The sequence below is a fragment of the Anabrus simplex genome, chromosome 8 (assembly GCF_040414725.1).
Source record: "Anabrus simplex isolate iqAnaSimp1 chromosome 8, ASM4041472v1, whole genome shotgun sequence".
Lineage (NCBI taxonomy): Eukaryota > Metazoa > Arthropoda > Insecta > Orthoptera > Tettigoniidae > Anabrus > Anabrus simplex.
This window is the reverse complement of record NC_090272.1, coordinates 135214466-135239517: the sequence shown is the minus strand read 5'-3', so window position 1 is coordinate 135239517 and position 25052 is coordinate 135214466.

Genomic DNA, 25052 nt, shown 5'->3' with positions numbered 1-25052 from the left:
TTGAAATATTCATTTAACTTCAGAAGAGGTCGTGTGTTGAATGCATTCCGTATAAACTTACCTGGACAGTAGTTCAAGCCATAGTAATGTTCTCAGCAGCACATTAACAATTATCGTAGGTGTACAGGGAACATTATCTGGAAGCGAGGAAAGTTGGTGTATTAGTTCTCTGAGTAGTTGTATGGATTGAATCACTACACAATGTACTTTGAGTGCCCTAACATAAACGATGTTGACAGCAGAGGGATATTCGATGCGCCCGTCACGCTTTGAACCTCGTCCTTTGATGTTGTTTTCAGTGATAATGCCACCACTTTGGGCAATAACATGTCTCGGATAATTCCCAGAAATATTATATTGGAGAATGCAATGTGTAGCCTCTCTCTTCTAAAATATGAAAGTCGGGCAATATTGATAAGATTCACTTGTCAAGAATTAAAGCAGTGGTGGACCACTGAAGTGTGTGCTAATTGAGTATCATGAGCGTCATCTTTTAGCCTGCTTTCTTCTTTATGTATGACACTAACAGACATCTCACAGGTATGCATGCAGTTAAAGAGATATTAGTTTGTTGCTGTTTGGTTTGCGTTTATAATAAAATATTATTATGAAATAGAAGCATGTATTTGATTCATTATTTCTTCATTAATTAATCATCCGCCATTGAAAATATGTCTACCGTAATTACTTTATGAAGCTTGTTTCATCTTATTCTTCTGCGCGAATGGCTCACTTAGGACCAAGCGGAATCAACATTTGTAAAGCTTTCTTCTATGCCCAGTAGTTCTTCATTTTCATTAATTGTTGTATTTTCTGTTCCTCCGACCAAGGACGTCGTGTTGGTTTCTTCTCGTCTTTCTCAAATCCCTTGTGTGAACAGTTCCCCTGATTAATTTTCAACCCTGCAGATTTGGCGATCCTTATTCAGTGAGGTCTTTCTCTACTTGCTTTATACCATTCAGATCTCGTACAGTTGATTTGAAAAAAATTCTGTATTTGATAAGTAAGTCTGTTGTTATTAATTCTTTCCAAATATCTTATAAAGTGAATTCGTCGCACTGTCATTGTATCAGTAAGTTTAGATATTTTTCAATACATTTCAGAGTTGAGTTTGGCGTAATGTGTTCCATTTTTAATTCTTGGCCCTAAGATTTTTCTCTAGATTTTCCTTTCTTTAATCTCGAATTGTTCCCTTAAATTTTTATGGTGTAAATTGAGTGTTTCTGAAGCAACCTCCCGAACATTGGCAATTGGCGCCTATTACGTATTGATCTTCTAAAACAACGATATTGCTCTTCAGTAGTTCTTAATCCAGTCCTATCTTTGATATTGCTGGATCAAAATGTTCACCTTTTCCCTCTTCCTCTTAGAAGGGAACTGCTTGTATTGGACGAGACAAATTTCTACGAGACCAGCAAGAATCGTCAAAAATCATAACCTAAATATTATGGTAATAATTATGTTACCGTAAAATCAACGGCAGTGTTATAATTAATAGTCTAAAAATAGCTGGGCGGGAGTGGCTATAGGGGTCCAGGGGGATGATAGAGAGTTACCAGAGGGCCTGGCCATGCACTCCTCTCTCTCTCCCTACTGGTTGGCCGGTGCCACTAACTTGGTGATGTCACTCACGGCCGGGGCCAGGCTACAGTAACTTGCTCCTCCCAAGATACTACGAAAAATGATGATGACGTATACACTATAGAAATATACTGATTGTTCTAGTTTAAACTGTCATAAAGCACTTTATACCTAAAATAATATTTTATCAACACGGAAAGAATTTCATGCTCTACAAACCTACTTCGCTAATATGTACTGTACTTTTACGAATATATCAAAATATTAAGATTTTAATACTTCTGTACTTAGATGCTGGTCATCTATAAAAACATTTTTAACGTTGTGAAGTGGTGATAAATGAAATAAATAAAACACACTAACTACGGAACGGATATTTTGTTGATTAAATATAAATCTTGACATGGTATAGTTTACGATCCCTCTCGTCTTTTCGTGGCGAAAGAAATGTCCCTTTTCTTATTTTTCCTCGTTATAACCCGACTTGCAGCCCGGAGCAGAACAGAGTGCCTACATTTTCACATAACATAACACATTCACGACAGTACATATTGTCAGTCAGCTATGTTAGGTATATTATAACACGCTCTCAACTTATGCACTTTTCGTGAAACACTTTGTACAGTGCAGAAGACGAGAAAAACTATTTAGCTCACATTCACTGATTTTCAAAGAGCAACAACAATGAGCAATAGTCCGACCGTGCCACAGGTGACAAGAACAGAAGACATCCCAATTATCAACATGTACTGAGAAGGAGTCGGCACCCTTGGAAATTCTATTCGTTATGATCTGCACAAAGCCATAATATCAATGGGTTGCGCAATTATCCCTCCGAATTCGATCATAACTTATTGTTGCTGATGACATACTTTCTGACTGGGAACAGATAGGATCATGAAGTAGAAGAGTAGAAGTTTTCTCTAGTTTTCTGCAAGCAATTACATCCAGGAAATCTAGCCATTCGTTCCTACAGTCATCCCTTTTCAAAGCAATGATGAAGGTTACATGAAATGATGTTCATTACTTCCACTGTATTTCCCACATACATTTGATACATAGACTTACGAACTGGATTTTCATAGTGATGTAAGGAGAAAATTTTACTATTTAAAAGTACTTAAATAATTTGAATGCAGTGAATAACCATAGACTATACACGGTGGGCAAAATTTTCAGAAAATTGGAATTATATTGACAAATACTAATTACTTCATGATGTCCATGAACCTTCTGTAAGGAGAAGGAATCAGAGGGAGATTAATAGACAATAAAATGCATGTATTATCATAAGTGATAAGGATATTCAGTCGAAGACATCTATGCAAGTGATGTCTTGTACCTTTTGCAAGTTCCAAGGTACAATCCGTTCATTTGTGACATTGCAGTTCTTACTTTGTTAATAAATAATTTACGTACAAAAATTATTTTATAGTAGTTTGAAGAACAAATTTAATAGCTTAAGTTAATTCGAGGTAATTTGCAACAATATATTTTATTTCCTTAAAAAAATATTATTACATCAATATTACAAAGCATAGAAATGATTTTCATTACTTTTACTGTATTTTCCACATGAATTTGATACTCATATTTGTACGAACTGGATTTTGACAGAGATGCAGGGAGCACTTAAATAATTTGAATGCGGTGAACTCGTACTTCTTTTAAGCGTAGATGTTCATTAAATGAGTGAGATGAATAGAGCATCAACATCACGTTATGAAGGTACGTATGTATCGCTTGACCACATCGGCGGAAGGATGGTATCGCCCCAATAAATGAGGAAATACGTGAGAGGCGTTTCCAATGGTATGGCTATATCATGTGCGCACCGCCTAACCCCGTCGCCAGTACTATCCACCACCTTAAAATCAGCGGAATTCGACCAATTTAAAGAACAAAGCAATGATAGTAGGACGCCGAAATAAGAGCTTTCCACCTACAACAAAATTATCGTACGAAATGGCGTACCTTGATCCGTCAAGCGAATCTCGGCCCAGCAGGATAAATGCTTGGAAGAGGAAAAAGATATAATTTCCAAGAAAAAGTGTCCGCCTCTGTGGTGTAGTGGTTAGTGTGATTAGCTGCCACTCCCGGAGGCCCCGTTTCGATTCCCGGCTCTGCCACGAAATTTGAAAAGTGGTACGAGGGCTGAAACGGGGTCCACTCAGCCTCGGGAGGTCAGCTGGGTAGAGTGGTTTTCCGTGGTTACCCACTTCTCCTCCAGGCAAATGCCGGGATGGTACTTAACTTAATGCCACAGCCGCTTCCTTCCCACTTCCTTGTCAATCCCTTCCAATCTTCCAATCCCCCCGCAAGGCCCCTGTTCAGCATAGCAGGTGAGGCCGCCTGGGCGAGGTACTGGTCATCCTCCCCAGTTGTAACCCCCGACCCAGAGTCTGAAGCTCCAGGACACTGCCTTTGGAGCGGTAGAGGTGGGATCCCTTGCTGAATCCGAGGGAAAAACCAACACTGGAGGGTAAGCAGATTAAGAAAGAAAGAAAGAAAGAAAGAAAGAAAGAAAGAAAGAAAGAAAGAAAGAAAAAGTGTGCCCACTTTAAAAATATACCCCAAGATTTGTCAACTTATAAATGATTGGTACGTCATATTTGTATCTATAATTTTTTTCCGAGGTAGGTACCCCAACTAAAGAGTATATCGTAGTCATCCGAAAAACATTAGTACCTGCTTATTTATGGCTTTAGTACAACCATACCGTTCATATAATGCTCGCGAATATGGCAGAAATCATTAACGGCAGTGTTTTTTTTTTACTTGCTTTACGTCGCGCCGACACAGATAGGTCTTATGGCGACGATGGGACAGGAAAGGCCTAGGAATGGAAAGGAAGCGGCCGTGGCCTTAATTAAGATACAGCCCCAGCATTTGCCTGGTATGAAAATGGGAAACCACGGAAAACCATCTTCAGGGCTACCGACAGTGGGGTTCGAAACCACTATTTCCCGGATGCGAGCTCACAGCTACGTGCTCATAACCGCATGGCCAACTCGCCCGGTCATTTAACCTTTCATCATGACCGAGCGCGTGGCATACATTTTAATTCGACCGTTCTTTCTCCTTAAATTAGCAGCGATTCAACGTACTCTCCATAGGAATATATTGTGAGGAAATGAATAAGTGCTGTGATGTGACCTGGTAGGTGTGGTTTATTATATGTGCTTGTTGAATTCGGTAGGTTGTGGATTCGAATCCCATGCTGGCCGTCCTGAGAACGGTTTCCCTCGTCTCACATTTTCACCACCCGGGACGGTACCTTAATAAAAAACCAAGGCTGATTTCCTTCCCAATCCTTCCCTCACCCACCCTTAGGGGAAAGACGCCAAATCATAGCGCATCCCTTAAAACAAACAGGAAAAAATAATATTGATTATTATTGTATTCTCACTAAAATGGAGCACCTCTGTCGTTCAAACAATTGGCCTTTTGCTGAATTCGCACCACTGTACTGCCGATACTCATACATCTTCTGCTCCAGCCCTTAACCGATTCAGCCACGAACTCAGCATGTAATGATGCTTGCTAGAGACTTAGTACTTAAGTACGGCCGTTCAACCTCGAAAGTTGACATACGTGTCAAAGTTTTCAATTAAGGTTTACGGTGTTCATTTAACTTCCTTACGTTATAGAACATGCCTTTGCTGGCGAGATGTAGTGTTTACAGTGCACTATGTCTTCTGGTATGGGCTATATCAAATTTGTTACTTTCATTGACCTGTCTCAGTCTCATCCTTGGCTTTGACAATATGAAAGTGACTGAGGTATGAGTGATGCTAGTAATACCATTCCTTATGCAGCCAGTCCCTGTCATGAATGGTGTGAAAATATCGCTCATAGGGTCGGTTGGTGCATGCATTTCAGTGGGCTTGGCAGACTGATATGTAATAGCAGCGGCTGGCTCGGTGAGGAAAGCAACGGGAAACTACCTCACTCCTCATTTCCCTAGTATGCCTCTTCAGCGACGCCTAGGCTATTTATGACAGCTGATGGCGGAGCTGCAGAGGATCAAAACAGTCTCCGGGCTGAATACCCAACGTACGTACGTTATAGAATACGTGGCATAACCTATTAATTCGATCGTATTACGGGTACATGTGTTATTTCAAAGCGCAATAAATCACATGTTTGCAGAATGATCATTAGCATTCGGCCCGGAATTCTGCATATTTTCCATTGCTAGGTCCATGGACCAATTTACAGTGATGACACACTGGTAGCGGAGAGCCTTATCGACCACTAGGAACAATTTCATGTTATTTGGTGTTCATAAAACTAAATTATAAGGATCTTTAGGTTATACGCGTTATTTGGGTTGCCAGTCTCCGAAAAATTAAGGGGCTGATGAACCACCCGGTAAATAAAATAACATGTACTGACTGACTGATTCATCATCGCCGAGCCAAAACTACCAGACATAAAGAAATTAAACTTTGGACATGCAAGTACATTACAGTGTATGTGGTCACAAGGAAAGGAAAGGATTTTTGGATATTCTGTCGCTAAGGGGGTGAAAAGGTAGATGAAATTTTTAAATGAGTATATCTCAAAAAAAAAAAAAAAAAACAGTTTATAGACGTGACAACTGGTATATGGAATATCCTTAAAAAAAGGAATACGTCCTTTTTATTTTTGAAAAATCCGCTTAACGGGGTGAAAATAACTACAAAAGTGGGTGACTATTTAAAATGAATATATCCCAGAAAGTACAAACATAAAAACTGGTATTTGGAATCTCCTTTAAAATAATGAATCACTTTTTTGTTTTCGGAAAATCCACTTAGTGGGAGGGTGAGTTTAAAGAAGTAAAAATGGGAGGAATTTTCAAAATTAGTATATATCAAGTCCAACTCTGTGGTGAAGTGGTTAGTGTGATTAGCTGCCACCCCCCGGAGGCCTGGGTTCGATTCCCGGCTCTACCACGAAATTTGGAAACTGGTTCGAGGGCTAGAAAGAGTTCCACTCAGCCTCGTGAGGTCAGCTGAGTAGAGGTGGGTGCGATTGCCTCCCCAGCCATCCTCGAAGTGGTTTTCCGTTGTTTCCCACTTCTCCTTCAGGCAAATACCGGGATGGTACCTAACTTAAGGCCACGGCCGCTTCCTTCCCTCTTCCTTGTCTATCCCTTATAATATTCCCATGCCCATAATACCCCTGTTCAGCATAGATGGTGAGGCTGCCTGGGCGTGGTACTGGTCCTCCTCTCCAGTTATATCTCCGACCCAATGTCTCACGCTCCAGGACACTCCCCTTGAGGCGATAAGAGTTCGGATCCCTCGCTAATTCCGAGGGAAAAGCCAACCCTGGAGGGTAGACAGATTAAAAAGAAAGTATATCTCAAACAAATAACATGTTACTGACGTAATAATTGGTATTTGGAATCTCCTTTAAAAATAAAGAAGCACGTATTTTTTTGTTTTTGGAAAATCCACTTAACGGGGTTTCGAAAGAAGTGAAGAAGGAGTTGAATTATTTTTACGAGGATACTTATATCTTAAAAACTGAAGATTTTACAGATGAAATTGGTATTTGAAATCTCCTCAGAATTAAAGAAGCACTTATTTTTTGTTTTCGGAAAAGCCACTTTGAAGGAATTGAATTATTTTTATGAGGATACATATACTGTATGTCAGAAACCGAAGATGTTACAGACGTGAAATTTGGTATTTGGAATCTCCTTTAAACCCCACCCTCCCTTTCTTTCGACTTGGCTTCTCAGATGTACAGTTTTATGTGCATGTTCCAATGTTAGCTCTGCCAGTAGCCTGGTCGTCTTAGCTCCGAAAGGCAATACCACAAACGTGGTTTAGAAAGAGATTTCGGGGGTAAATAAAAATTCAAGTTTTCGGTGAGTTTTTGTACTTTAGAGACTTCTAGATAAGGTCTTAATGCAGTACGGAAGAACGATTATTTTTTATCAAATTTTGAATTTCAAGGGAGCGAAGCTGAGGGTAACAGCTAGTCTTTGTATATACTCAGTGGAAATTCCATGATCCATACTACAATAATTTACAAGTATCAGGAAAGTAAATGTTAATTAGTCTTTCTAGAATTAACGGCTCTAATTTCTCCCTGCGAGCCGCCACGTCTCGTTGAACTCATATACTAGCAAGGTATTCCAGCTGTTCTAGAGAAATATGAGGACGTTTTAAAAAATTAAAAAGGTCAGTTTGATTTGCGGTTGATCAGTGATGAAAGCGTGTCTAATGAGCAAAAGTTAGTATGAAGAAACTGCACGTAATACTTAAAACATGCTATTGACTTTTGTTATACGTGGTTGTGGGGTCATAAGGACTAAATCAATTTTCTATGATGTTCATGGTACCCCCTTCGGCTCATGAGAGATAAACTGGAAGTAGGTTACTTGGACGGGGCCTGCAGAAGCAAGTCGCGTGACTGAAGTACTGCTTAAGAACACTCTGCCATCATAAAAGGAGTGTTGACAAGACATTTTACTAGAATGAAGGTTAGGAGAGCAGCTAGATGCGACAAAGTACCTAGTAAACTCTTCAGAGAGCTTCGCATAGTGAACACTGCGTACTGTGTTTATTAGAGAAAAGAGTTAAAAAAAGGACACTGTCTAGAGGACAGGATAATTAGAACGACACTGGGAATGTATTAATAATATTTACAGTATCTGAAAACTGCATGAAACACAAGTTGAAATATCAGGTTGAAATGTACGGTAGCGGTGGTAATTGCTATTTCTCTGAGTACAGTAGTAGGAGCCGCCTCTGTGGTGTAGTGGTTAGCGTGATTAGCTGCCACCCCCGGAGGTCCGGGTTCGATTCCCGGCTCTGCCACGAAATTTGAAAAGTGGTACGAGGGCTGGAACGGGGTCCACTCAGCCTCGGGAGGTCAACTGAGTAGAGGCGGGTTCGATTCCCACCTCAGCCATCCTCGAAGTGGTTTTCCGTGGTTTCCCACTTCACCTCCAGGCAAATGCCGGGATGGTACCTATCTTAAGGCCACGGCCGCTTCCTTCCCTCATCCTTGCCTATCCTTTCCAATCTTCCCATCCCCCTACTAGGCCCCTGTTCACTATAGCAGGTGAGGCCGCCTGGGCGAGGTACTGGTCATACTCCCCAGTTGTATCCCCCGACCAAGAGTCTGAAGCTCCAGGACACTGCCCTTGAGGCGGGAGAGGTGGGATCCCTCGCTCAGTCCGAGGGAAAATTTTAGAATACATTGAATCCATGACTGGAGTGAAGGGAATAATGATATTCTTTGGTTTACAGAATTAAACAATTATTATTATTATTATTATTATTATTATTATTATTATTATTATTTTCCACTAATTGTAGTTACAATTTAGGGATGGTTAATGGAGAAAGGGCATAGCCCCACATACACAAAAGTGCCTCCATCACCCCATTAACTTGGGCATCCGCACACTGAAATATTCAATATCCATCTTACGATATCATCTCTGTTCCATTAGCTGGATAACTCTCATCATTCTAATTCTTCGGTAACAATTTATTCTTAAAAGCTTAGTTATATATTATTGTTAAAAAATGAAAAATGTATTTATTTTTAACTTTTAGCATCATCATAGAGTGCTTTATTGGTATTGTTTGCCATTTTAGGCATCCTGAAGAGTACAACGAAGAAAAATTAAATGGCATTAAATTACCTTACACCATGTTAACATCAATCACTGATAAAATTGAAGAAGTGCAGCTTTTCGAAGAATGAGGTATTAAGATGCAAAGATCCATCCAACACAACCATATAATTCTGTGTTGTGCTATTTCTCTTGTCAAACCTTGCTTAAAGCTATGTAAAATTATAGAAGAGTTCTATATACAGTAATCGTAATTCACATGAAAGAATCGCTTCTGGTATACTTAAAGTTCGTTTCCCATTTCCACCTAATATTTTACTTTCCTGAACTCGAAGTGGGATGCGTTCCTCAAAAGACAAACATATGGACTGTAAGCCGTTCGATTGGCTTGGGTTTATTTGATGATTTTGTCGCGAATTTCAGAACGGTTGAAGAATGATTCTAAAGATAGGGAAAGGGTGTAAGAGGGATCTCCCCATTTTAATGCTGAAGAGCCTCTGTTTGTGATTAATACACTTAAAACTTTGAAATTGGAAAGAGAAAATCACTGTGCTGAGTGTTCGAATTTCTTCTTTGAACACCTGGCTGGCATAAATGGCTATTATTTGCTGATGACCTCGTTATAATGATTCTCCTGTTCGTCGTGAGAGGTCACTAAAAGGAGTACCCAGCCGAAAGCTCTGAACGTAGGAGCACCGAGCAAGTGGCTACACGGTTACGGTCACGTTACTCTTAACCTGCATTCGGCAGCTAGTGAGTTCGAACCCCATCATTGGCCGTCGTGAAGATGGTTTCCAGTGGTTTCCCATTTTCTCACCAGGCTGTACCTTAATTAAGACCATAGTCCCAGCCCTTTCCTACCCTATAGTTGCCATAAGAACTGTTTGTGTCGATGCGACGTAGAAAACATCAAATTGATCATGGTGGGTATTAGTCTTCCTTTTTAACCCTTGAGGACTGGCGCGAAGAAATATTGCGCGAAAACTGGCGTATGGGTGTATTTGACCCGGATTTTTAAAATCTATTTTTAGCCATCATGCACTACGTACGAAATGAATTTGCACCTGCACCGTTCTAATGAACTGTTCTAAATCGTTTAATGTGATTTTCAAACATGTATTCAATATAACGTGCAAAATTATTACAATAATTTCATTAATTGTAAAATAGGCCTTATTATTGGCAGGGAAGTATTTATCTTCAATTTCAGTCACTTAGGATCAACCATTCAAAGAAATATTCACATTAATATATAACACAAGTCTCAATAAACGTTTTCAATCACTCACAAATCGTTACCAGTATTCTCCAAGAATTCATATCTGTCCAAGATGTGCCCTTTTATTCACGCTGGCTGGTAGCGATACCGGTACACTGGAGACACTTGGGAGTGGTGTGCTGACCTCAAATCATTACTCCACGATTGATGCACTCAATTTTCGTCTTGCTGTCAACACTGGTAGGGCAATACCCACATTTCGTTCGGCCTTTCTTAGCTGGAGGTCCTGTCGTCGGAGTTTCAATGCCTACATTTCCAGCTATGTTCGACCTCAGTGAACGAAGAAAGTTCTCCATTACGGCTGGGCTTTTCATGTGTTCGTGGACCATTTATTGAGACAGTTGCTTGAGAAATGCTCGTCTAACTACCTTATCAGGTCCCTTTGATTGGTAGACAATGAGACTATTTATGCCAGCTACATTCAGCATGGCATAAAATACCGTTAGTGACTAGCGGTTACTCACGCGAACAACGTTGTACGTTGCACAAAGCTCGTCAAAAACTTTAACGCCAGACTTTGTGCAGTTGTAAAATGTATTCATCTCCGGCTTCTGTTTGTCACCGGTTTCTCAATCAATGGCTGCGTCATGCTGCATTGTTGATAGGAGCAACACGGTCTTTCCTTTCCTCGGAACATGTGATACAAGAGTCACTTGATTATCAAATGCAATTTTACTTGAATACTGTGGTCTGTTTTTGTATTGTAAAGAACTAAGAGGAATTTCTTTTTTTATTCTTACGCATCGGTCCGACCAAAGCAAGCCGATGATTGTTCAGCACATATTTTGCTAAGCTCACTTTCTGGCACACAGTCATCTTCACTTTCACTTGTCTGCCCATCGATTCTTTCCTCAGCTTCATCTTCTTTAAATACTTCATCAGTCAGTCGTTTTAAACGGTCTTGTTCCTTATTCCAAACCATCAACACAGCTATCAAGAAAAGCACTGATTTGACCGAAACGTCACGCGAGGACTGACGCCCTGGGTAAATCTGAGCCACCAGAGACTACCATACTAATAACTCGGGTGATGACAAAGCTATAACATGTGAACTTTCTCAGGATTTAATCCAAGGTCAGGAGGGAAGGTACTGAAGGCGACGAGGGATGACCCAATCAGGATTATTGGCTAATATTTAAGTCTCGGGTCAAAAACACACATGCGCCAGTCTTCACGGGTTAAGTAAGGACGTCTGATAAATTCTCTGAGACGTTAATATTATTATTCATCTGAGCCACAAGCCTCTCCTTCAAGGTATCTAGAAACTCCTGCAGTGAGTTAACCTTGATGTTTTCGGCTTCAGCTTTTCTTCTAAGGCGTGGACTTGCTTTTGCTTCTTTTCCCTACAACTTTTCAGACTTGAAATAGCATCTGCTGTGTATTTCCATTTTTCTGTAGGAATTATCACGTGAAGAACACTCTGGTCAGCGTCTGTAGTACGATAAGGGCTTGATGTGGTCGTACAGGTGTTGAATTTTGGGACAGAAAATATAAAAATTTGTTATCACTATTTCCCTTCCTGATAATGATGATGCTTGTTGTTTAAAGGGGCCTAACATCGAAGGTCATCGGTCCCTAATTTCCTTTCCTTGCAGGAAACAAAGTGGAGGCAGAAATTACTTAATCTAAAGTTTCCCCTGTCTGAACATGTGTCTATTCACACAAGTTAGATTTTTCAGGAGCAAAATATTACTAAAAATGGACCTATCTTCAGAAAATGCTCAGAAAAATTAAAAACTCAAAAGACTGCATCATGCTTCAAATGTCTTGTGTGAGCTTCCCCTGAGGTAAAATCATTACCATTAAAACACTTGGAACATATGAACAGATGCTTTGTTGGCAACCAGTTTTCTCATCGCGTGCTCAATATCCACCGTTTCAGCATTACATTCCTATGCAGAGTGAACCTGTTGATGGCAGCAACAAAAACACTCATTCACTCCGACAGGAAAATAAATCGCGATGTCTGTGTGAGTGGGCACATGACAATAAGTGTCAAGCAAAATATTATTTTGTTGTTTGAGTCATCAGTCCATAGACTGGTTTGATATAGCTCTCCATGCCACACTACCCTGTGCTAAACTTTTCATTTCTACGAAACTGCATCCTACATCTGCTCTAATCTGCTTGTCATATTCATACCTTGGTCCACCCCTACCGTTCTTACCACCTACACTTCCTTCAAAAACCAACTAAACAAGTCCTGGGTGTCTTAGATATGTCCTATCATTTATCTCTTCTTCTCGTCAAATTTAGCCAAATCGATCTCCTCTCGCCAATTCGATTCAGTATCTCTTCATTCGTGATTCGGTCTATCCATCTCACCTTCAGCATTCTTTTGTAACACCACATTCCAAAAGCATCTATTCTCTTTCTTTCTGAGCTAGTTATCGTCCATGTGTCACTTCCATACAATGCCACGCTCCACACGAAAGTCTTCAAAAACATCTTTCTAATTCCTATACCAATGTTTGAAGAGAGCAAATTTCTTTTCTTAAGAAAGCTCTTCCTTGCTTGTGCTAATCTGCATTTTATGTCCTCCTTACTTCTGCCATCGTTAGTTATTTCACTACCGAAGTAACAATATTTATATACTTCCTTTAACACTTCATCTCCTAATTTAATATTTCCTGCATCACGTGCCTTCGTTCGACTGCACTCCATTATATTTGTTTTGGACTTATTTATGTTCATCTTGTACTCCTTACCCAAGACTTCGTCCATACCATTCAGCAGCTTCTCGAGATCTTCTGCAGTCTCAGATAAAATAACAATATCATCGACAAATCGCTAGGTTTTGAATTCCTCTCCTCAGATTGTGATTCCCTTTCCAAATTTTTCATTGATTTCCTTTACTGCCTGTTCTATGTAAACATTGAAAAGGAGGGGGGACAAACTTCAGCTTTTCCTCACTCCTTTCTGGATTGCTGCTTCTTTTTCAAAGCCCTCGATTCTTATCGCTGCAGACTGACTTTTATACAGATTGTAGATAATTCTTCTTTCTCGGTACCTGATCCCCAATCACATTCAGAATCTTAAATAGCTTGGTCCAATCAACATTATCGAAAGCCTTTTCTAGATCTATGAATGCCATGTACGTGGGTTTGTTCTCCTGATTCTATCCTCTAAGATCAGACGTAAAGTCAGGATTGCTTCTAGAGCCAAACTGATCTTCTCCAAAGTCAGCTTCAACTTGTTTTTCCATTCTTCTGTAAATAATACGTGTTAAAATTTTGCAGGCATGAGATACTAAACTAATGGTGCGATAGTTTTCACACCTGTCAGCACCGGCTTTCTCGGTAATAGGTATAAAAACATTCTGCCAAAAATCGGATGGGACATCTCCTGTCTCATACATCATACACATTAAATGCAATAGCCTTGCCATGCTGGTTTCTCGTAAGGCAGTCAGTAATTCAGAGGAAATGTCATCAATTCCAGGTGCCTTGTTCCTATTTAGGTCTATCACAGCTCTGTCAAAATATGACCTCAAAATTGGGTCTCCCATTTCATCAGCATCAACAGCCTTTTCTTGTTCCAGAACCAAATTATCTACATCTTTACCTTGATACAACTGTTGAATATGTTCCTTCCATCGTTCTGCTTTGTCTTCTTTCCCTAGAAGTGGCTTTCCATCTGAGCTCTTAATATTCATACACCTAGACTTCCTTTCTCCAAAGGTTTCCTTGTTTTTTCTGTATGCAGCATCTACCTTTCCTAGGACCATACAACCCACGACATCCTTGCACTTCTCCTTCGGCCAGTCTTCCTTAGCTACCTTGCACTTTTTATCCACTTCATTCTTTAATCTCCTGTATTCTTTTCTGCCCTCTTCATTTCTAGCATTCTTGCATTTTCGTCGATCATCAATCAGGTCTAGTATCTCCTGAGTTACCCACTGATTCTTAGTTGATCTTTTCTTCCTTCCTAACATTTCTTCATTTTTCATGACTATCCACTCTTCCTATATTGTGTTTCCTTCATCCTTTTCATTTAGTCCTTTTGCAACATGTTCCTTGAAACAATCCCCCTCACGCTCTTATCTTCCAACTTGTCTAGATCCTATCTTTTTGGCTTTTTTCCTTTCTTCAATTTCTACAGTTTCAGATGGCATTTCATGACGAACAAGTTGTGGTCAGAGTTCACGTCTGCTCCTGGGAAAGTTTTGCAATCCAACACCTGGTTTCTCAATCACTGCCTAATCATAATAAAGTCTATTTGATACCTTCCAGTGTCTCCAGGTCTCGTCCACGCAAAAAGCCGTCGTTTGTGGTGTTTGAACCAAGTATTGGCAAGGACTAAATTGTGATCAGTGCAGAATTCAACCAGCCGACTTCCTCTTTCGTTCCTTTGTCCCAATCCAAATTCTCCTACTGTACTACCTTCTCTTCCTTGGCCTACCAATGCATTCCAGTCTCCCATCACAATTAGATTCTCGTCAAATTTTACATATTGTATTAAATCTTCTATCTCTTCATACGTTCCTTCGGTTTCCTCATCATCCGCTGAGCTAGTAGGCATATAGACCTGCACTATTGTGGTGGGCATTGGTATGGTGTCTATCTTGACGACAGGAATTCTTTCACTATGCTGGTCGTACTGTAGTAGCTTGCCCGATGCCCTATTTTCTTATTCAACTCGTGCATTTCCTCTGATTTTGTGTTGATAATTCGGTAGTCTCCTGACCAAAACTCCCGTTCTTCCTGCTAACGTACTTCACTTACACCAACTACGTCTAACTTTAGTCTATCCATCTCCCTCTTCAGATTCTCTAATCTACCACAACGATTCAAACTTCTAATATTCTACGCTCCGACTCGCAGAATGTCAGTATCCATCTTCCTGATGATCGCCCCCTCTCGTGTAGTCCCCACCCGGAGATCCGAATGGGGGACTAGTTTACCTCCGGAATATTTTACCCGGGAAGAAGCCATCATCATGACATCATTCATACAGAGAGATCTGCATGTCCTCGGGAGTTAGTTACGGCTGTAATTTCCCGTTGCTTTCAGCCGTGTAGCAGTACCAACACAGCTAAGCCATGTTGAGTATTAATACAAGGCCATATCAGTCAATCATCTAGACTGTCGCCCTTGCAACTTCCGAAAGTCTGCTACTCCCCTTTCGATGAACCATTCCTTAGTGTGGTCTCTCAGCTGATTCTCGTCCGATATGGTTGCACCTGCGGCTCGGCTATCTGCTTCATTGGGACACGCAAGCCTCCCCACCGCGGCACGGTCACATGGTTCGCAGCAAGCGCACGGAAATGAATTTCAAAGGAACATGCCTGTGAAATGATACCCCATTGCCGTTTATGAACCCCTCTGTGGTGTCATAATCTGCACAACAGACTGCTATTTTCCATCAGAAAGGTGTATACTTCAATTTATCGGCAAGCTCCAGTAGTGATAGAATTAAGCAATCCAGGTTTGACCAAACACAGCGCTCGCTCAACCTCGCACGTCACTGCAGAGCCAGTGTTACCTATACAGAAGTGTATATTTTATTAACGGTATGTAGGGATCTTGATCGTCAGTATTTGTTGTATGCAGCCACGAATTGGTCTGTTCTTTAACTAGGTGTCTCGATTTAAACTGACAAATCTAAGCCAGATAAGTTCAGGAATCAATACACAGGGATGATGAATCGTGGTTTCTAGTGCTCTCTGTACATAGAACGTGACATGCCATTACTCGATACTGAGTGCAGTCCATACCGGGCTCCGGTACATTTGTCGGTGACTGCTTTGAATACGTAATCACTACGTATAGCCGTGGTGGAATCAAAACTGCTTCCGCAGAGAAATGTAATGAAGTGAGTGACATGCAGACGGACGTTTGGTTGACGGGCACATTATTAGTGAACACTCTGTTATTTCCGGAGGATTGCAGTACAAGTGTGCCATCAGTCATCATGGCGGTCGAGGCACCACCTTGTTAATTGCACATTCCTGGCAGACCAGGTGATTACCGGTGAACTGATGAGTGGGTGGAGGTGTAGGTAGCATGAGCGTTATGCTGGACATCACGGTCATTGGACTACAGTGACTGAGCCAATTTAGCATTGTAGTTCATTTCACTTATTTTTATAAAACCGGCTCGAAATAAGCGTGGAATCCTCCAGAGGAATGCGTGAAGCAATCGCAACGTAAAATCCATCTTCATGCAGATCACAAAGGTAAAGGCTTGAAAGATGGAAAATGATGATTATTAATTTTTTAAACGAAAGCTTAAAACATCGTGAAGTCCTGACAGTAAAATAAATAGCTGTTAAAAAATTAAATTGATCTATATCGATATCAATTTTTTCGTATCGTATTCCCGCCCACCCCAAATTGAGGAGCTATCTGGCAGTGAAACTGTGCCCAGGCTTAGATATTCCTGAATAACGGCCGATGGGATTCGTCGCGCTAACCTCACGTCACATCGCAATCCTCAGGACGTCTGTCTGAGCAGCAGTCGCTTGGTAAGCCAATGAACATCAGAGCTGCAGCGTATTATTAATTTTAACCACCGATTGTAGTCACAGAAGATAGGTCCCAAACAAAACAAAAACACATCACTGAATGTCCATTTACATGGAAGGGCAATATGAATCAAACCGTGTAAACAAACCATTCAACCCCCATGGTACAACAGCCCCGAAGAGCCATGTCCTACTAAGCAACCGCTGCTCAGCCCGAAGGCCTGCGGGTTATGAGGTGTCATGTGGTCAGCACGGTGAATCCTCTCAGCTGTCATTCTTGGCTTTCTTGATCCGGGCCGCCATCTCACCGTCAGGCAGCTTATCAGTTGGGCTCACCTAGACTGAGTGAGCCTCGAATCAGCCCTCAGACTCAGGTAAACATCTCTGACCTGGCCGGGAATCGAACCCAGGAAATCGTTTAATTAATAATACGTAAATAAAAAATAAACCGTTAGATCTACCTATCTTTCAAAATATGAAATCACTCAATATATCCTAAACCTAACTACTCCCTAAAATATTAAGCATACCTGAATAAGTAAGAAGGTTTTGTGTACTGATACCGGTACCTTAAGACATTCAAAATAAATTATCCCGTGTTCCTTCTGGATCCAAACTAGAAATCCGGTGAAGGAACGGGGGCGATGCTCGTTGTCGGGGACCAAATTGGTAAATATAGATTCCCCTTCCCTAATCCACTTCATAATATTGCAACCATACCACCCACGCCATTACCCCATAGAACCACATGACAGCATCATTGTCTCCATAATTTCGGGATACCGCCATATAGCACCATACGCCAAGGCGTACGATGGTATGGGACATTTTAAGTCTAGAGTAAAATGCCACCTCATCTAGAAAAACGAAGAAAAATAAACTTCAAAATGATGGGTGAACAAAAGCTCATTCGACCATGCAAGGATCAACTGCACTTCTCATTTCCAAAGAATCAAACCAACGGCCTCCTAGGGCCATGGTGCGTTCGCAACAAAAGATCAAAATATAACACTTAACTTAAAGGCATAAATGAACGGAGGGAAATTTAGGATGGAAAGTTTTTCCGGCAAAATGACAAGCAAAGAAAAGTTTTTAAAAACCTATTTATTATTCCTTGTTAAAATCACCGTTAAATGAAATTAACCCTGAATAATTCTACTATAATGAAAATAAAATATACAATGTCCTATGGACTAAATACAAATTTGGAGTTTAAATGTCGAAGTTGTTTGTTCCATTCCCTTTTTGACATGACAATAAGTATCACATTAAGTAATCGGTACAAAATCCTTTTTAAGAACAGAAATATCCTTGTAGATGCGACGGTTCTCATTGCAAGCCTTCTTCACTATTAGAAGAAACAATTATCTGTGCGAAAACTTGGAGACAACTTGGTAGTGGTCACCTAAATAATTAATTATACTACTAAATAAATAAACAAAAGAATAAGCGAACACTAGTGGGTAAAATCATAATTATCAAATAAAATTTGACTGATGTCGTGTCCAGAAATCGAACCCACATCACAATGAATCCGATGACAAATAACGAGACAGAACCCGTTTTGGAATCCAAACAAAAAAAAATAAACACAACTCAAGAAGCATATTCAAAAATATGTACACATATTTTAAAACAAACTATAAACAAATATACGCATGCAACTGGCTGTATAACGTTAAAGAAATATTGTGTGACAAAGAAAATCCATGGTCTGCCTTGGAGTTCGAAACGATGATCACCAAGATGCCATCGAAAAACGGGTCTCCAAAAACTCCCTATCTCAATTATTCATAAGGTCAACAAATCAATAATAATACTGGCGTTCTGGTTATTTAATTTCATAATAGAAATAAACATGAACGAGTTAAAAGAATCCTTTAAATGTAATCGGGTTTATGCGAAACTCCCAGCATTCAGTCTTAGTGGACAGGCTTGAACAATAATATTGGCAGTGACCCTACTCACAAGGGAAGTGCTAACGCACCCTTTCTAAAATCATAAATTATACAACGTTTAACCACACCAAATAATGGTCGGCCGCAGAGTACTTCTTGTCAACAACTCAAGGCGAGTCCAATCGTCTCCCTGAAAATACATCATGGTAAATAATATCATTTCAACTGATATCCTCATATCATATTCCAAAGCTTATTAATTCTCTGCCCTGTTACAATTTTTTAATTCAATATCAAGCCTCTGTTCATCTTTTCAATTTCACATCCATGGACTTAGAATGTCCAGGTTCACATCCATCCGATTACTTAGAATATCTCAGCCTATATTTTCCTACAGTTTGAACTCAGACAAAAATCAAATATGGATTTAGACGAATCCATAATGTTATTCTCATATTACAGAAAAGCAAATACTTGACACAAAAGGAAACATTCATCTAAAATGGGAGGGCGTTTGTTCGTTGTCCAGGCTTGTCACAAGTTGCGCATATAATACACCAATCTACATATTCTTATCATGCAAAATTACATTAAAACAAGAATGCCTTCCTATCTTCATGGTTATTATGCTGATAGTGCATTTTGAAGACACTGTCACCATGCATTACCAAAATAGGCTTGAATATTCCATAAAATAAAATATACATATCACGGTTTGAAATCATAAATAATACAAATCTACATTTTTCCCACCTAATCTAAAGCACTCTCAGACTTATTTATATTTTTCCATTAAATCACGTACATGCATTACATTAAAATTATATTTTTCAGGCCCGAAGTGTTAGCCCATATAATAGAATTTCAATTACCATCTAGATGAATATATGAGCAATATGAAGACCACTCAAAAGTTCTCTCTCTCTAATTCAAGAATACATGCAATTTACATTATTAACCTAATTTATGTGTTTTACATCTTACATAACCGTGCATTTATTTAGATAAAAATTTATATTTTCTGTGCTTATCATCATGTCGTGAAATCCATGGTTCGGGCCCAGGGAAAGGCCCTTACCGTCGCTTAGCCTTTCATTGCGCTGACGTGGATCACAGGTTCGAATCCACTTCTATTCCTGCTGAGCACGTTCATAATCCCAGGGTCCTCTTCTTCACTGTAACAACTCTAATGACGTTCAAATAAGTTGCGTCACTCAAAACACAATTTTGCAAAACTGTAACACAGTTTTCGCGGTCACGTTACTTAAATACTTCCAATACTATCACTTGGACAAGTTTTCTCACACCGTGTATTTGCAAAATGTATATTATCAATCCCAAATACAGCTAAGGTCAGAACACCAGCGGACTGTGGGTCTGCCTTCAATCTTTCGCGTCAAGTGGATATTGCGTCATCATGGCTCCCCTTTTATAACATTACACCTACACACACAATAGACGGCGGTCAGCCCCACCACATGTTTTAAATTAGTGGTTCTACGTGTTCTATGACATCGGTAATGCGCTCAAATGTGTGACTCAGACTCTTAAGTACTCTTGTTATGTACGGAACACGCATAGATCGGCGGTTTATTTAAAATTCATTATCAAAATGATGCCTTTATGGGGATCCCCCGTGCTGAGTCTGCGTACTTAGTTGGCGTGGGTACGCTAGTAGTGGTAATATAATCAAATGGTAGCGTATTTTTCCACATGTTAACATTTTATTAAAAAATTCGAATTTTGGCAGAGGTTTATTATGAAAACTTATGACATGCCAAAGTTTCCCTTACTAATTTTTATGCATATCTAGAAATCTTACCATACAAATCAAGCTTCCCCGTTGGCATTGCCGTGCTTCGGCCACTTTTAATGGGCGGGGTTACTAGTATTGATTTTCTTTCCTAGTCATTTTTCATAGCTCTATCTCTATCTGGGGATTCCTCCAGCTATGACGGACTCGTGTTTACCAAATTAGAGGCGTTGTGCAAACAGGTGCAACGTAATGCAACTTTCTGTAATATGGACAAGGGAGCTTAACAAAAGTTTTCACCGCCTAAAACCATTATTAAATAAATATGTACATGACCGATACGGTCACAATATGTCGAATTCATCTTCGAATACCAATACTTTGTGTTACGGAGGTATCCGTGAAGCAGAAAGAGGTGAAAGAAAGTGCGGGTGTTGAATGGGTCTAACTACTATAACAGAAATTGTGTTAAAAATTCAAATAAAGGTTATATTTCTTTCAGAATTTCAAACTTAACAAATTTTTCTTTCAGTGAAATAATGAGGTTACAGGTACAAAAGCAATCTTGAAACAGGACTTGGAAAATCCTAGATTAGTGAATTTTTTACAGATTTGTGTCTTCAAGCCCTTAGTTTTCAAAATCTGAGATACCGGATCCAGTTTACAAATTTGCGAAATCTCAATGCTTAGACAAGGACGGAAATATCCCCATTTAAGGGCACTTGCTCCAAAAAATTACAATATTTAGCCTTCCAGAGGCACTCCTCACTACAACAAAACCCAGAGAAGAGCTTACATGTTCTCAATTTCTTACAGCCTACTCAAGGCAACATTACACAATATTTTAAGATCTCTGGCCTCTCAAGGTACGATTTACAATGGAAATAGTTTTATACAGGGGTATCTAGTACCCAAGCTACTGAGCCTTCATGGAAAAGGAATAACACGTTGAATTATTGGCCCGAACACAAAATGAATGGAGGCGTGCACTTGCACTCCTAAATGAAAAATAAAATTCTAACGGGGCTCTCGCCCCAGAGATACAGGGGCTAATCCCAAGCTACTGAGGTGACTCGAATGAAAGTTACCTTAAGGCATTACAGAAAAGAAGATAAACAGTTACAAAATCATAGTCACCTAGAACCAAGTTGAAGGGGAACTCGAGAGGGTAACGCACTCTCTATCCCCGAATTACAGTTAAAGATTTTATGACATTTTTACATTAGCTGAACGAAAATTTACATTTTAGAAAAGGCTGGTTACATAGTTAGAAATTCGGAACTTCCCCTAGGATAAATTTACGGAGACTGCAAGAAAGATAGAATTCATGTGGCCATTACCTGGCTGGTGTTCTGTCTGCCGGAGAATGAGGCGCCCCGCCTCCTGCCTTAACACACACACTCAGAAAGACGACGATCAATGAGACAAGGTAGCCAGAAAATCCTCAGGTTATATGCCCGAAGGGGAGGTTCGAGAGGATTCTGGACTAGTCCGAACACACCCTCTCACTTTTATTGGTAAATTCAAAAGTTACACCCAAAAAAATAAAGAAGCCTGTGATAGGCTGAAAAATAATTACAGAAAATTCCCGTTGGCCAGATTCGAAACTGCGGAATGAGAAAGGAGTGCTGCAAACTTTGAAATATATACAAAAACAAATGAAAGTTGATTTACTAGAGAAAACCCATGAACACATAATTTCTTTCCACAACAGGTGTTTTACTTTGCACCAGAGTGCATGACGATAGTTTTTGTACTGCCATCTATGGAGAAATGTCCAAACTTCTTGAAGTAAACAAACACAAAGCAAAAAAATCCAGTCAGTTTAGGCAACTTCACATTAACACAATTACTTAATACTTCAGTAGTGACATCTTCTGATTAAAGTTCCAACTTCACGTAGTAGCAGTTTCACGTTTGGTTAGATAGATAGAGTTCTTTAACGCGCATCTTTTTAATGTGCGGAGTTGAGATGTACCTCCCGGTACACTTTGAATACACACAGACATTATCAAGACACTTTTAATTGCTTCGTAAAATCTGTAGACTTAACAGACTGAAAATTGATTCTATTTCTGACTCTTGTCAGACTTATCGTAAAGTCTAGTACAATGACACTCATTTGTTGGCGTCCTCTCTAGTCAATTAATGGGGTCCTCTGCTCAAGCTATTACTTTTGTAGCCACTGAAAAGGACCGTGAGGGCAGGTCAACTTGTCAGCAGGCAGCCGCCGGCCGTTATCGGACGACATTCAAAGGACTATTGGTTTAACGTGCAATGACATTTAGATAAACTGTAGCATAGCGGAACAATACTTGTTAGAGTCTATGCCGCAATAAAGTTCATTCCTCTCTGTGATTCACCAGCTGAGAGAGCAATTGCATGCGCTAATTACGGCCAAATATGGAAGTTAATACCGTCTAGAAATGTATTACTAGCCTGGTGATTTTTTTTATTTTTTTCTTCTGTATTTTCGGTCAGAAATCTGAAAATTACGAGTAATGTCCAAAATAAGAACGAAATACGATTTTTCAAATTTTCACATCTGTTTGTCTGAATGTAAGTATCACGTCGCCATAAGACCTATCTGTGTCGGTGCGACGTAAAGCAACTAGAAAAAAATGTAAGTATGTAGGCCTACGTGCATCACAAGAAAAATGCCGGATTAGATTTAATAAAATTCTGTACTTATGGTCAAGAGGGAAGGTATTTTATAGAAGCTGGCCGGAGTGGTGGTTTAGAGGAAGGTCTGAATACTTGTTGTTGTTGTTTGTCCAACACTTGTCCCTTATCCCTACGGGGTCGGGTAAGAGGTGAGATGAATCTGTCGTGGCGGGTTTTTAAGACCGGATGCCCTTCCTGACGCACAACCTCATCAGAGGAGTTAATGAGATGAAATGAATGACGTCTGCTCAAGGCTTAACGTCCCCATTCGACGGACGAATCACCATCAACAGCGTCATATGCCCTCACTCCATATGAGCACTGCGGAGAGGTTTGGAATTTAATCCAAGTTTTTGGCACGCAAACTAGTGATTAGAAATTGTATACCACCACCTCCCCTATCCTGTCGGAGAACATTCTGATGGTGAAAATATTTTCGACCAAGGGGACTCGAACCGGCTAGCCTCGGTGTCAGACCGTTTAGAATTCAGCGCCTCAACGATCATACTGAATACTAATTCTGTTTTTTCTCCATTATTATTGGTCCTATCGATAAATTTTACTAAAAGAACGTTGTAGATAAAGTTTCCAAATTTATGCGTAATACAAATTCAGGGACTACGAATAACTACGGAACTATTCACTATTTATTACATTTTATTTATTTCTTCTGTTCTGCTGTTGTTCCCGAAGAATCTTTTTGCAACAAACACAGCAGGAATAATAAGTTTATTATTCCAAATCTCAGGCTATTTTATCGTAATAGAAATGTTACTGGTCCACTTACTTTTCCCAAAGCGAGCCGCGAGCATGACACGTGATCTTAGGGAGTTTTCTCGCCGACTGGAACAGCCTCCGAATAATGGCGTGGAGGAGCTGGAGGTGTTAAACCAAATACAGCAGACACAATACGCGACACTCTGCGAGATATCGAGGGACAGCGATTAGAGCTCTTTCTAGCGGAGTCACCTGGAGTTAATGATTCTGTCATAAGAGCACGTGTATTTGTTTGTGAAGTTTTTGGCGTTATTTATGCGTTTGCATTAAGTCGACATAAGTAAATATTAGCGTGTCATTCCTTTATATCTCCTGTCAATATGAGTGGAAAGATATGTGCTGCGTTTGACTGTAATAACTACGAAGTGCAGAAGGATTCGCGGTCTTCCGTTTCCCTCGTGACAAGAAAATGTAAGTAAATATTTTGTTTGCATAGCGGTATATATTCTTCCAGTTACAAAGAGATTTATATGGTACTTCCTAATCTTCTGACCTGCGCTACCCATATTTTATCTGGCTTAAAATGTAATTAGCTTATTTTATTGCATTAGTGCAGCAGTTAACCTTCAGAACCGATGTGTTGCTGTAGGTGTGATCTGTGGATTTTAATTTAGTTCAGAAAAATGCATATGCGTATGTGTGTGGCTGCTTGTGTTTCAAGATACCCCATTTGGAATGCCGTAATGCGTTGTCAAGCACTGAAGAAAATATGGGTGATTTAAGAAATGTACATATTTTGTTAAAATAATATGATGGTGCAAATTTCCTTTACCCTAATGTAATGGTAAGTATTGCTTATAGGGAAATTTTTAATGTTCTTGCGGCTAAATTTATAGTTTTTCTTTCTGTTAGTAGGCTTCAAGTTAAAAGAAAAAATGTCCAGCTCTTAAATGTAAATTCATTGAATATTGTATGTGTAAGGAATGTGCCGATATTTTTATTGACAACTGTCCTAATGTGATGATACAATGCTTTTAAATGAGAAAAAAGACAAATCTAGCCGGGAAAGTTCAGGCAGGTATGCTAATGCTATAAAAGGTAATGCATAAA